Genomic DNA, 12,670 nt, shown 5'->3' with positions numbered 1-12,670 from the left:
AGGGCTTTTCCGGTCATAGGAACCAACAGGCTGTTTTTCCAGATGTACAGACAGGATGTACAGCCTTGTCTAGAGGAGTGCTAACCGTTTCTCCTTTCATACAACACAGGATGTACGGCCCGTCTAGGAGAGTGCTAACCTTCTCTCCTTTCATACAACAAAGGATGTACAGCCTGTATAATTCCTACAGGCGTGTGCGGTTAAGCTAGGTAGCATAGGTAGCAGTTACATTTCCATAAACTTTATTGTTATGGATATGAAATCGCTACCTTTAATTTTGACCTACCCAATTGCATCTTACGACGCGCTATTTTGTGAATAGTAAGCGGAAATTTTCCTACCCTACATTAACCTACGCCACTCACCAAGACTCAAAAGTCTCCCCGGATAAAGCACGGAGATTAATACACGACAGCAACAAGGGAGGATGATATACCCTAACAAATTTTGCATTTAAATCAGATTTAATTTTCGCCTAAACTGTTACCCCCAATCACCCAATCCTTTCGGATATACCAAGTTGGTTGTACAACCTCCGTTAGGTAAAATACCTCATATAGGAACAGTTCAACTGCCTGTTTTTCCAGTTCGGAGCTGGCAGGTGTATATTACCATTCCTAAGGGCTTTTCCGGTCATAGGAACCAACAGGCTGTTTTTCCAGATGTACAGACAGGATGTACAGCCTTGTCTAGAGGAGTGCTAACCGTTTCTCCTTTCATACAACACAGGATGTACGGCCCGTCTAGGAGAGTGCTAACCTTCTCTCCTTTCATACAACAAAGGATGTACAGCCTGTATAATTCCTACAGGCGTGTGCGGTTAAGCTAGGTAGCATAGGTAGCAGTTACATTTCCATAAACTTTATTGTTATGGATATGAAATCGCTACCTTTAATTTTGACCTACCCAATTGCATCTTACGACGCGCTATTTTGTGAATAGCAAGCGGAAATTTTCCTACCCTACATTAACCTACGCCACTCACCAAGACTCAAAAGTCTCCCCGGATAAAGCACGGAGATTAATACACGACAGCAACAAGGGAGGATGATATACCCTAACAAATTTTGCATTTAAATCAGATTTAATTTTCGCCTAAACTGTTACCCCCAATCACCCAATCCTTTCGGATATACCAAGTTGGTTGTACAACCTCCGTTAGGTAAAATACCTCATATAGGAACAGTTCAACTGCCTGTTTTTCCAGTTCGGAGCTGGCAGGTGTATATTACCATTCCTAAGGGCTTTTCCGGTCATAGGAACCAACAGGCTGTTTTTCCAGATGTACAGACAGGATGTACAGCCTTGTCTAGAGGAGTGCTAACCGTTTCTCCTTTCATACAACACAGGATGTACGGCCCGTCTAGGAGAGTGCTAACCTTCTCTCCTTTCATACAACAAAGGAAGTACAGCCTGTATAATTCCTACAGGCGTGTGCGGTTAAGCTAGGTAGCATAGGTAGCAGTTACATTTCCATAAACTTTATTGTTATGGATATGAAATCGCTACCTTTAATTTTGACCTACCCATTTGCATCTTACGACGCGCTATTTTGTGAACAGCAAGCGGAAATTTTCCTACCCTACATTAACCTACGCCACTCACCAAGACTCAAAAGTCTCCCGGGATAAAGCACGGAGATTAATTCACGACAGCAACAAGGGAGGATGATATACCCTAACAAATTTTGCATTTAAATCAGATTTAATTTTCGCCTAAACTGTTACCCCCAATCACCCAATCCTTTCGGATATACCAAGTTGGTTGTACAACCTCCGTTAGGTAAAATACCTCATATAGGAACAGTTCAACTGCCTGTTTTTCCAGTTCGGAGCTGGCAGGTGTATATTACCATTCCTAAGGGCTTTTCCGGTCATAGGAACCAACAGGCTGTTTTTCCAGATGTACAGACAGGATGTACAGCCTTGTCTAGAGGAGTGCTAACCGTTTCTCCTTTCATACAACACAGGATGTAAGGCCCGTCTAGGAGAGTGCTAACCTTCTCTCCTTTCATACAACAAAGGATGTACAGCCTGTATAATTCCTACAGGCGTGTGCGGTTAAGCTAGGTAGCATAGGTAGCAGTTACATTTCCATAAACTTTATTGTTATGGATATGAAATCGCTACCTTTAATTTTGACCTACCCAATTGCATCTTACGACGCGCTATTTTGTGAATAGTAAGCGGAAATTTTCCTACCCTACATTAACCTACGCCACTCACCAAGACTCAAAAGTCTCCCCGGATAAAGCACGGAGATTAATACACGACAGCAACAAGGGAGGATGATATACCCTAACAAATTTTGCATTTAAATCAGATTTAATTTTCGCCTAAACTGTTACCCCCAATCACCCAATCCTTTCGGATATACCAAGTTGGTTGTACAACCTCCGTTAGGTAAAATACCTCATATAGGAACAGTTCAACTGCCTGTTTTTCCAGTTCGGAGCTGGCAGGTGTATATTACCATTCCTAAGGGCTTTTCCGGTCATAGGAACCAACAGGCTGTTTTTCCAGATGTACAGACAGGATGTACAGCCTTGTCTAGAGGAGTGCTAACCGTTTCTCCTTTCATACAACACAGGATGTACGGCCCGTCTAGGAGAGTGCTAACCTTCTCTCCTTTCATACAACAAAGGATGTACAGCCTGTATAATTCCTACAGGCGTGTGCGGTTAAGCTAGGTAGCATAGGTAGCAGTTACATTTCCATAAACTTTATTGTTATGGATATGAAATCGCTACCTTTAATTTTGACCTACCCAATTGCATCTTACGACGCGCTATTTTGTGAATAGTAAGCGGAAATTTTCCTACCCTACATTAACCTACGCCACTCACCAAGACTCAAAAGTCTCCCCGGATAAAGCACGGAGATTAATACACGACAGCAACAAGGGAGGATGATATACCCTAACAAATTTTGTATTTAAATCAGATTTAATTTTCGCCTAAACTGTTACCCCCAATCACCCAATCCTTTCGGATATACCAAGTTGGTTGTACAACCTCCGTTAGGTAAAATACCTCATATAGGAACAGTTCAACTGCCTGTTTTTCCAGTTCGGAGCTGGCAGTTGTATATTACCATTCCTAAGGGCTTTTCCGGTCATAGGAACCAACAGGCTGTTTTTCCAGATGTACAGACAGGATGTACAGCCTTGTCTAGAGGAGTGCTAACCGTTTCTCCTTTCATACAACACAGGATGTACGGCCCGTCTAGGAGAGTGCTAACCTTCTCTCCTTTCATACAACAAAGGAAGTACAGCCTGTATAATTCCTACAGGCGTGTGCGGTTAAGCTAGGTAGCATAGGTAGCAGTTACATTTCCATAAACTTTATTGTTATGGATATGAAATCGCTACCTATAATTTTGACCTACACAATTGCATCTTGTACCCTATACCCTATACCCTTTTACCCTCTACTAATCCTATACCATATATCCTATTACCCTACTAATACTATAATTTATACCCTATACCAAAAAACTCAAAATTTCAAACCAAAAACCCAAAAATCAAAACCTCTCGAAAATATCTAACCCTAAAACATCTCTTGTATTCTATGTTTTGTATTCACTCATTCCATTTTTCTTCTTTTTTTCTGTATTCCGATTCTGTTTTGCATCTGCAACATAAAATTAATATCCAGATGTCAGTTTCATATATATTACTACTTACAAAGATAAAATTTAGTAAAAAAAAGGGTGTGTGTATCAGCTATTGTGAACCTGTATATAAAACAGAATTACACGCAAATGTAATAACATAATATTATATATAACAGATTACATAATATAGTGTTATTTTAACATCAGTATAAAATGTATGTTAACAAAATTAATGCTTTTGTTTGAATTACAAATATGCAATAGTAAATCTTAATTATAATTTATAGTTTTGCAAGTTTTTATTAGCCAAATTACTGAAATCTATTACTTTACTGATTTTTTTTGATGCAAACACATTATATTTAGATTGAAAATAATACATCTGATGCCAATTCCACATACTATTTCTAATTATCCAGTCAGTGTTATTTTAGACCATTTTTAATTCTTCATTGAATCTTTCAACTACCAAATTTACTAAAGTTGAGTTATTTTATTGTTAAGGACCTTTTATTAATGCACGGATAACTTTTTTAATTATTTATCCTAATTTTTTTGACTTCAAAAGTGTTTTTTCTTCTGAACTTTGTTTATTGTTCTTTAATGTATCTATCTATTAATTTTTAAAGTAGGACAATGTCTGAAGATCCATAAATCACAGTTCTAAAATCTAAAGTGTCGTCATTGGTTTCCCTTATTTTTACTGCGTAAAACAAAAAAGTACTGGATAAAAATTGTATTGCTATAACTTCAGCTGAAACTCCAGTGAATAACAACAATATGCTGTCACTGATAAAATCTAACCGTGCCTAACGAAAAATATTTTTGTATTTTATTATAATTTTACGTGTTTATATTTAATTAATTAATATGGTCTTTAAATACAATTGTTTTTATCTATAAAATGTATTTTTATGTTCTCATTGGTTTAAAGGTTATTTATTTGAATTAAAATATTCTGTAACATTTTAATTGAATTCAGTTCACTAAAATAAAAATTTAGAAAATATATTTAAATTATAATTTTTGTTTTTGTTTTCATGCATAGTTTATAAATTCAATAATACAAGGGTAATTATATAGTATTTGGTAACCATGTTCATTTTTTTTCATATATATATATGAATTAAAAATATTCTTTAACAAATATCTTATGTTTTTAATGAAATCGTTAAACAATACATAATATACTCGTGTGTGTATGTATATATATATATAAAATTTTAATTTTGTATGTATATAATAATTTTTTTTTTTTCAAAGAAATATTTCTTTTGATGAAAAAATTCACATGTAATAACCAGAAATTATCAAAATTAAGATATGATAAATGTTACATTCTATCATTGCAAAAGTGGTTTGGAAATTGAAAAGAACTGTGTGATTCATCTTTTAATAGGCTGACACTATCTAATTGCACATTATAATCTAATATAAATTTTTTCAGTTTTAATTAGTTTACACTATAAAGTTTTAAAGTTATACAAAAATAAATGAGATGAGATGATTGTTTTTACTTACATTAGTATCAAAGGCCACATGAAAAAGTCTTGAAAAATACAGGAAAAATATAAAAATGTTATAACTTACCATATGTTGTATGTTTCTGAGTAAAAATAAGAGTAACATATATTATTATTCTGTATTCTTATTAATATAGACTAAAAATAATATCTATTTATCTGTCCAGTTTCTCTTCAATAAGATATACTGAAATTTTCCTTGTGGATATTAATTGTAATTTTAGTTCAGAAAATTTCTCTTTTATTCTTGACATTTCTCCCCTTACTCCATTTTCTTTATAACTGCATTTCTGATTTTGTTAGATTTTAATCATTATTGTAGAAACTCAATTTGTTCTCAAGAGTGTATATCATTTCCATTTTAATATGTGTAACACAACAATATTTAATTAAATTCATAACAACAATTCACAACAATATATATTTAAATTTACGTAATTAATTTGCTAACATTAATTTTCATCAATTACGGTAAGCATTTTTTAACTATCTTTATGTAAATGAAAAACATGTTTAATGAATTAAAATTATATAAATAAAATGAAAATCAGTTGTTTGGTTACTAGGATACTGATTTCAAAATAAAGATTATGATGCATTCAGCTAATTATTAAAAAAACTATGCCAAACAACACTTTGAAAAGATTAAATTTTAATAAGTTACAAGTTGAATAAAATAAAATTTGCAACCTCCCTGATGGAGTGATAGTATCTTTCTTTAAAAAAAAAAAATAATAATCTGGAAGGTTCCAGGTTTGAATCCCAGTCAGGTAATGTAAATTCCTGACTATATAAATTTTTCACGTCCTATAAAAGTTCCATCTCATATTCCCCCACACAAGCCCCAAATCAGGTTGATGATTAATTTATCATAATAAATCTATAAAATAATCATCTTTCTCCCACCCCTAAAAAACAAGATATTTGTTGGAAATCAGTAATCAATAAACTGAATCTAAGAGATTTCTCAGAATAATCTGCATTTATTGCTGATAATTGGAGACCGGATTATATGCATTTGCATATTAAGCCCATTCTCACCATTGCATATTTTCCTTAAAATCTAGTGATTTGTATTTTCGCTATATTCACAATATTTTTCGGTAGGATACCTAGTTAATAAATGAAATCTTACGTTGTAGCTGGCTAAACCTATTAGCCGCACGGCTCTTAGAGCGCACATCTATGCTCTCCAGCCGCGCGTGTATGGTTTTGGTAGGATAATAATATTATGTGCCCAAATAAAACACAGAATCACGAGAAACAAAGACGGACGATACCGTTCTGCATCGTGCACGCCTACTACAGCACTCCTCCTACTAGGCAATTAATTTACGCAAGTTATTATTGATGCGCATTTTGCTTTAGTTTAGTTTTTTATTTATTTCAGCAAAGTTTAATATGTACCATGCCTCCCAAAAAAAAAAAAAAATGCCTCTTCGTAGATAGTTGACTATCCTGGAACATTTACATATGACGGAAATTTTTTATATGTTGTCGAGTTTGCGAGAAAAATATTTCCTATACAAAAATGTTCAAATAGACCAGCTCATGAAGACAAGTCTTCATATAGCAGGATTGTAAAAGAACAACTTATAACAGCGACAAGTAGCAGTGATTTCACTTCAAAAGTTAAACAAAAAACTATTTTAGCATAGATTTATGTGAAGCATTGGTTACAAGTAATATTCCTCTTCACGGACTTACAAATTCTACCTTCAAAGATTTTCTGCGAAAATATTGCTTGAATCAAAACTCACCAGATGAATCAATATTGCGTGAAGATTACATACCGACGATTTACCTACATGTTATGGAAGAAATATGCAATGAACTCGAGGATAGCATTATTTGGATTTCAGCCGATGAAACTACCGAGAATTGTGGTTGTTAATTGTCGGTGCATTAAAACTAGAGCCTTCTTCTTATGTCCAGGCCTACAAAGACCTTGAAAAGACAAATCGTTCTACGATAGCCAGATTTGTGAACGAGCGTATTTAAAAAATATTTCCTGAATCTTGTGCAGTTAAAAAAAGAGTGTTTATATTTCTCTCAGATGCTGCTCTCTACATGATCAAGGCAGCCAAAGTATTTTATCCACATTTGATTCATCCGACGTGCTTTTCTCACGTCACGGGAGGGTAGCCCTCCTGTGGAGAGGCATCACAGCATCCAGAAGCGGAGGTCGTGTTGCTTCAATGAATCAGGAGGTACCCCGTTGGGAAGGTCTAATGGGTGAAGGAACATATATACTGGCATTCTAATTTTTATATCTTAAGTTATACTATTTATGAAATTTACTGTGATTATTAGCACTGTAATGAAACAAAATTTACAATTGGAGAATCACCCATATAATTATCATCATTCTTGTTTCTCATTTATGAGTATAAATAGTTTATTTATACTGTAGTTAGACTTTATAACTTCTTTGTCCTTTAAGATTTCTGTTTTGATAATTTATTAATAATACAATAAAAATGTTTTGGTAATAATTATTGTTACTTCTCAGATGCATTTGTCATGTTTTTCGGTGGCCAACCCAGTTATGCAAGGTGGTGTGACTTCATGTTCTGGTTTATGTAGCTGCCCACTTTAAAAAAAAATCTCATGTCTGTATTTATTTTACTTTTGTTTCATTAAAATGTTCTGTAATATTTTAGTAAATATACACATGTTGATAAACCATAACTAATTTGTTGGTTAAAAATTACAAACTATTTAATGATTTATCCCTTTGTTAGAGACATTTGTACAAGTTGTATTTTTAAAGTAAGGTCCATTTTGGAGAAACAAAACTAAAAAACACGAACAAACATTATTACTTATACATAGTAAATACTGCATCTATTTCCTACTTTTCTACATAGCCGCTTTCAATTTAAACACATTTTTCATAATGTTTCACTGGCTTCTTCATTTCCTCTTCAAGAAATTCCACCGCCAGTGCCTTTTTTCATGCAGCAACTTTTCAGTTTGTCATTATTGTCAAACCTTCATGTTGCAAGCCACTGTTTATGGGGAAGAAAATAAGAAAATTATTGCTGGGAGCTAAGCCAGGGCTATCAGGTGGATGATTGTAAATTTTTCCAGTTGTCTACTGACCGAGTTGCTGTGTACAGCTAGTTATTGTCATGAAAAAACAAAATCCTGCAGGATAGTAGCATCCCATGTCATTTGTGTTTTTTATTTTTTTTTTATAGTTTAAGATATTTTAACATTTTGCAATATATATCGGCAGCATTCACAGAAGTATCACATCACTAAATTTGACAAGCAAAACACTCTTTTTAGCAGTAAGCTATAAGGATCTTTTTTGAATACCATTGGTTTAGGAGGTGATGAATGGTTGCCATCGCATTGACTGGTGCTTTGTCTTGATGTTTGAATAAGAAACCCAGGTTTCATCTCCAGTAACAATGTGATCATAAACAATTCGTCACCTCCATTTTCATACGTTGTAAAAATTCATGCGCTGCCAAGTCATTTTCCTTGTTTGGGTCTGTTAATATTTTTGGCACCTATCTGGCACACAATTTTTTTTTAGTCCAATTTTTCAGTCAAAACTTCATAAATCAAAAATTGTGAAAAATCAATAACAATTGTGATTTGTTAAACACCAGTTTTCTCAAATTTTTTTGTTAACCTTTTCAATCGAATTATATGTGTTATTCATCATGAGTGTTTGTTCGACCTTCTCAAAATGAATCACACCACCATCTTATTTTAGTGTCATTCATAATGTCTGGTGCATAAGGGAAATTTTCCTGCGAGTGTCAGCTCCAGAATTGTGTTTTGCCATCAAAGATAGGATTACTCTTGTACTTTACACTTGGCAGGTTCACGAACTGTAGCACTCGATATAAATAGATGAGAATATAAACAACAGCAAAATGACTGAACTATTGTTGCCAATGTGACTATTGATTGATGTAATTAAACTATGCAAGTACCATCTGTTACATCGCATATGTAGGTAGGAAGTTTAAAACATACCTTACTTTAAAAACACACCTTGTACTTCTACACCTTTTATTAGTTTCTATATGGTCCTAAGCTCTTCTTTGATAAATAATTTGTATATTATTTTTTGCTTGTGAGAGGCTTAGTTAATGTTGGTTTTGTTCTGCATAAAGTGGCCATAAAACTGCTACTGTAATGAATATAATTTTGTCTTCCCATAATACTGTATCAAATCAATCTGTTCAGTTATGTTCTAGACTTAAAACTATTTGATAATGAATTTTTGATAAAGAAACTGACAATACTAGATGATTCCAACGGTGTTTAAAAGTTTTACTTGTTTGCTTTTTTAATTAAGGTTATCTAGGCAGTAAAATAATTTTGTTTGAAATTAAAAAAATTAGCTGAAATTAAAAATATTTTTTTATCGGTAACTAAACTAAACTTAATTTCTTTGCATACATACTATTTAAATCTAAACACTAATATTTTGTTAATGGTTTTCTTTTCAATCATTACTACTGTTGTTGCCTACAGACTCAGTTTTTCAATTACCTTGTTAATATATTGTTTTTCCATGTCACATGAAATTAATGAATGCATTCCTTTGCGGTTGTGAGAAAAAACATTTGGTATTATCTCTGTTTGCTGTTGGTTTGATTTCCTTCATAACTGATGTAGAATCATATTTCATCTAACATGATTAGGAAATTTATCACTCACTCACGAGGTTCAATCAGAAAGTATGTTACACTCCCTCTATGAAACAAACAACAATTTTTTTTTATTAAACAAAAAACTAAATATTTTTATTTATTTTTCGACATAATCACCAAGTTTTTCTAAACACTTTTCATACCTTGTGACAAGTTTTTAATTCCATTCTCATAAAAATTTCGTCCAGTTTCCTTCAATCATTTAAGGATCGCTTCCTTCAGTTCATCATCATTAGTGAAATGCTCCTCTTCCAGGTCTCGTTTGAGAGGACCAAACAGGTGGTTGTTGCAGGGGTTCTAGGTAAGTGTCGCTGTAAGATTTGGCATTGTTTGTGGTTCCTGGGGCATAAATTCAATGTAAACAACTCCCTCAGAATCAAAAAAGACTGTCAGCATAACCTTTCGAACACGTGGGGATGTTTTCACTTCTTTTGGTTGTGGCGAATTCTTGTGTCTCCATTCATTTGATGCCTGCTTAGTCTCGGGAGTGTAATGAAGCACCCAGCTGTAATACCCTGTGATGATTTGTTTCAAAAACTGGACAAGTCCTGGAATAATGTTGAAGAAAAGAAAGAGCAAATACAAAACATTGATGTTTGTGGTTGTCAGTCAATGGATGTGTGCCACATCTTACGGTAACCAAGCTGATCATGAATAATCGCAAATACACTGTCATAACTGATGTTAAGTACACTTGCAATCTCTCTAATTTAATACACCGGTTATTCAAGATTGTTTCATTCACGCATTCGCGTTACCTGTCATGTTTGTAGTTGATGATGTTCAGCACGCACTTCATCACTTATATTTGTTCTTCTGTTTCAAACATTTGGCACCATTTTGTGATCATAGGGTGTGAGATTGCATTCTCACCATATACCTCAACAGTTAGGCGATGAATTTCACAACAGTTGTAATTTTTTGCCCCCAAAAATCGGACTACTGAACTAACTTCTATGCTGGATGAAACTTCTAGAGAACATGCCACATTGACGACGACATTAAACACATACTGAATGTTGTACAGAATTGCTGGGAGAGCATGAAGACAACACAACCAGTGCTTCCACCACAAGGCGTTAATATATCCCTTTCAGTTCAAGAACACGGGAAGGGTGTAACTTATTTTTAATCCACTTCTCGCGTATATCATTTGAGAGACGTTAACAAATGATATACATTTGCTTTTAACATTTATCAATTGCTTTTTCTTGTCTTCTTCAGAAAGTAGTGAGGTGCTTATCTGGTTAATTACGTTGGACCCATACTCATCTTTTTCTCATCCTTTAAATACATAAGAAAACTGTAAGAGGTATTGGCAATCACAAAACTTAACTGAGTATGTGCTAATATATCTAATTGAAAGAAACAATGACTTGGCTGTCACACACAGAGTACTATGTGGCTACATTTTTATTTAACTGGCTGGCTCCCGTGTGTAAAGTACTAAGAAAATTTTTAACACTTTACTTATTCTGGGAATTTTTTCTTTGTTTTCATGATTTCTTTTTGTTATCATTTCTTTAATTTGAAATTAATAAATTTCAGGAAGTTATTTAAATATAGAAATAGGAAACATTTTAGCAAAGCTTTAATTCTAAATAAAATTCTAATATTAAAGTTGAAATTAGTCACATATAGCTAATTATTTTGTTTTTGTTTTTTTTTTTTTTAGTGGTGAAGTTTGCTTTAAAATTATTTTGTTATCTAAAATGTTTTTGTTATTTGTTTATTTATTTATTTTAATCGTATAACACGTAAACACTTATGAAGTTGAGTATATAACATTTCTTAAATTTCTTGCATATTTTTGTATCACTAGGTTAAGTAAACTACACATGCATATTTAAAGTGCTTTTATTTTTTACTACCTGTAATTGTTTATTTATTTTATCATTTACTAAAAGTCAGTTGTTAATGGTAAAACTTGGATAACTTTACAGATTTTTTGAAAAGTTGTGCTTAAAGAACACTTGCATTTTTAAAAATGTTCTATGTTTGATCTTCATTGTTAATTTGAATTTGAAATTTTTTTAATACTTAAAGGTTACTAAGAGTACTCTCAAGTTACCCAGTGAAATAAATTAAATAGCAACTTTGATCATTTTACAGTCATTCTGTTCAGTTAATATGTCAGAATTAATAGAAAATCTATAAAAAAATTACATTTACAAAGCAGTAAAAAAAGTTTACCTGTATTTATGTATGTATAAAAAAAAACACAAAAATTAGAAATAATAAATGAAATTAATAATAAAACTTTGCTAAGTTGTATTACGGTCCCACAAAAAATAAACTCTTAAGCTTTGTTATCATAACAGTGTAGCCGCTTCAACTGTCTACATGAGATTGGCCACTTCATTGTTTAAATATAACATGTTAAGAAAATTTGTTATAAAAATCTCTGTAGTTTGTTTTGTAAACATTTTTATCAAATATTTATTCTTAATTTTGCTTTATTTTTGTTTTTTTATGCATACATGTCTGTTTTCTTTCCTTAGTTACTTCATTTTTGATCTTTTTTTATTGTATGGTATTTTTAGATGTGTAATTGGGATTTTTTGTTTTCTTTACCCCTTTGTTTTTATCACCGCATGTAGTTTTTCAGTTGAATTTTTATTAGAATCGATTTGGATAAAAATATGTTATATAGAGATTGTACAGATTTTCATGTAATAATAATTTGGAAGCCTGTTTAAGTCTTAGTCCTGGCAAAGACGAACAACTTTTATAAGCTGTAGATGTAAATTGAGCTTTGGAGAAAGTAGACATTGAATGAAAAAGTATTATTAATTTTATTTTTAATGATTGTGAGAAAACTGTTGAATGAAGATTATGAAATTTTAAAAAA

General features: G+C 32.7%; 1 protein-coding gene and 12 pseudogenes across 7 annotated transcripts in view; 1 reads left to right on the top strand and 12 right to left on the bottom strand.

Annotated features, from left to right (window-relative positions):
- The window catches only part of LOC142331438 (uncharacterized), a 306,269-nt gene that overhangs the window by 140,408 nt on the left and 153,191 nt on the right, over positions 1–12,670 (top strand). The window lies entirely within an intron of this gene.
- LOC142331882 (U6atac minor spliceosomal RNA) lies at positions 47–107 on the bottom strand (annotated as a pseudogene).
- Positions 119–161, bottom strand: LOC142331848 (U6atac minor spliceosomal RNA; annotated as a pseudogene).
- LOC142331881 (U6atac minor spliceosomal RNA) lies at positions 667–727 on the bottom strand (annotated as a pseudogene).
- LOC142331847 (U6atac minor spliceosomal RNA) lies at positions 739–781 on the bottom strand (annotated as a pseudogene).
- Positions 1,287–1,347, bottom strand: LOC142331880 (U6atac minor spliceosomal RNA; annotated as a pseudogene).
- Positions 1,359–1,401, bottom strand: LOC142331846 (U6atac minor spliceosomal RNA; annotated as a pseudogene).
- On the bottom strand, positions 1,907–1,967 carry LOC142331879 (U6atac minor spliceosomal RNA; annotated as a pseudogene).
- LOC142331845 (U6atac minor spliceosomal RNA) lies at positions 1,979–2,021 on the bottom strand (annotated as a pseudogene).
- Positions 2,527–2,587, bottom strand: LOC142331878 (U6atac minor spliceosomal RNA; annotated as a pseudogene).
- LOC142331844 (U6atac minor spliceosomal RNA) lies at positions 2,599–2,641 on the bottom strand (annotated as a pseudogene).
- LOC142331877 (U6atac minor spliceosomal RNA) lies at positions 3,147–3,207 on the bottom strand (annotated as a pseudogene).
- Positions 3,219–3,261, bottom strand: LOC142331843 (U6atac minor spliceosomal RNA; annotated as a pseudogene).

Source organism: Lycorma delicatula, chromosome 10, assembly GCF_047948215.1.
Source record: "Lycorma delicatula isolate Av1 chromosome 10, ASM4794821v1, whole genome shotgun sequence".
Lineage (NCBI taxonomy): Eukaryota > Metazoa > Arthropoda > Insecta > Hemiptera > Fulgoridae > Lycorma > Lycorma delicatula.
This window is presented reverse-complemented; position numbering and strand designations above follow the sequence as displayed.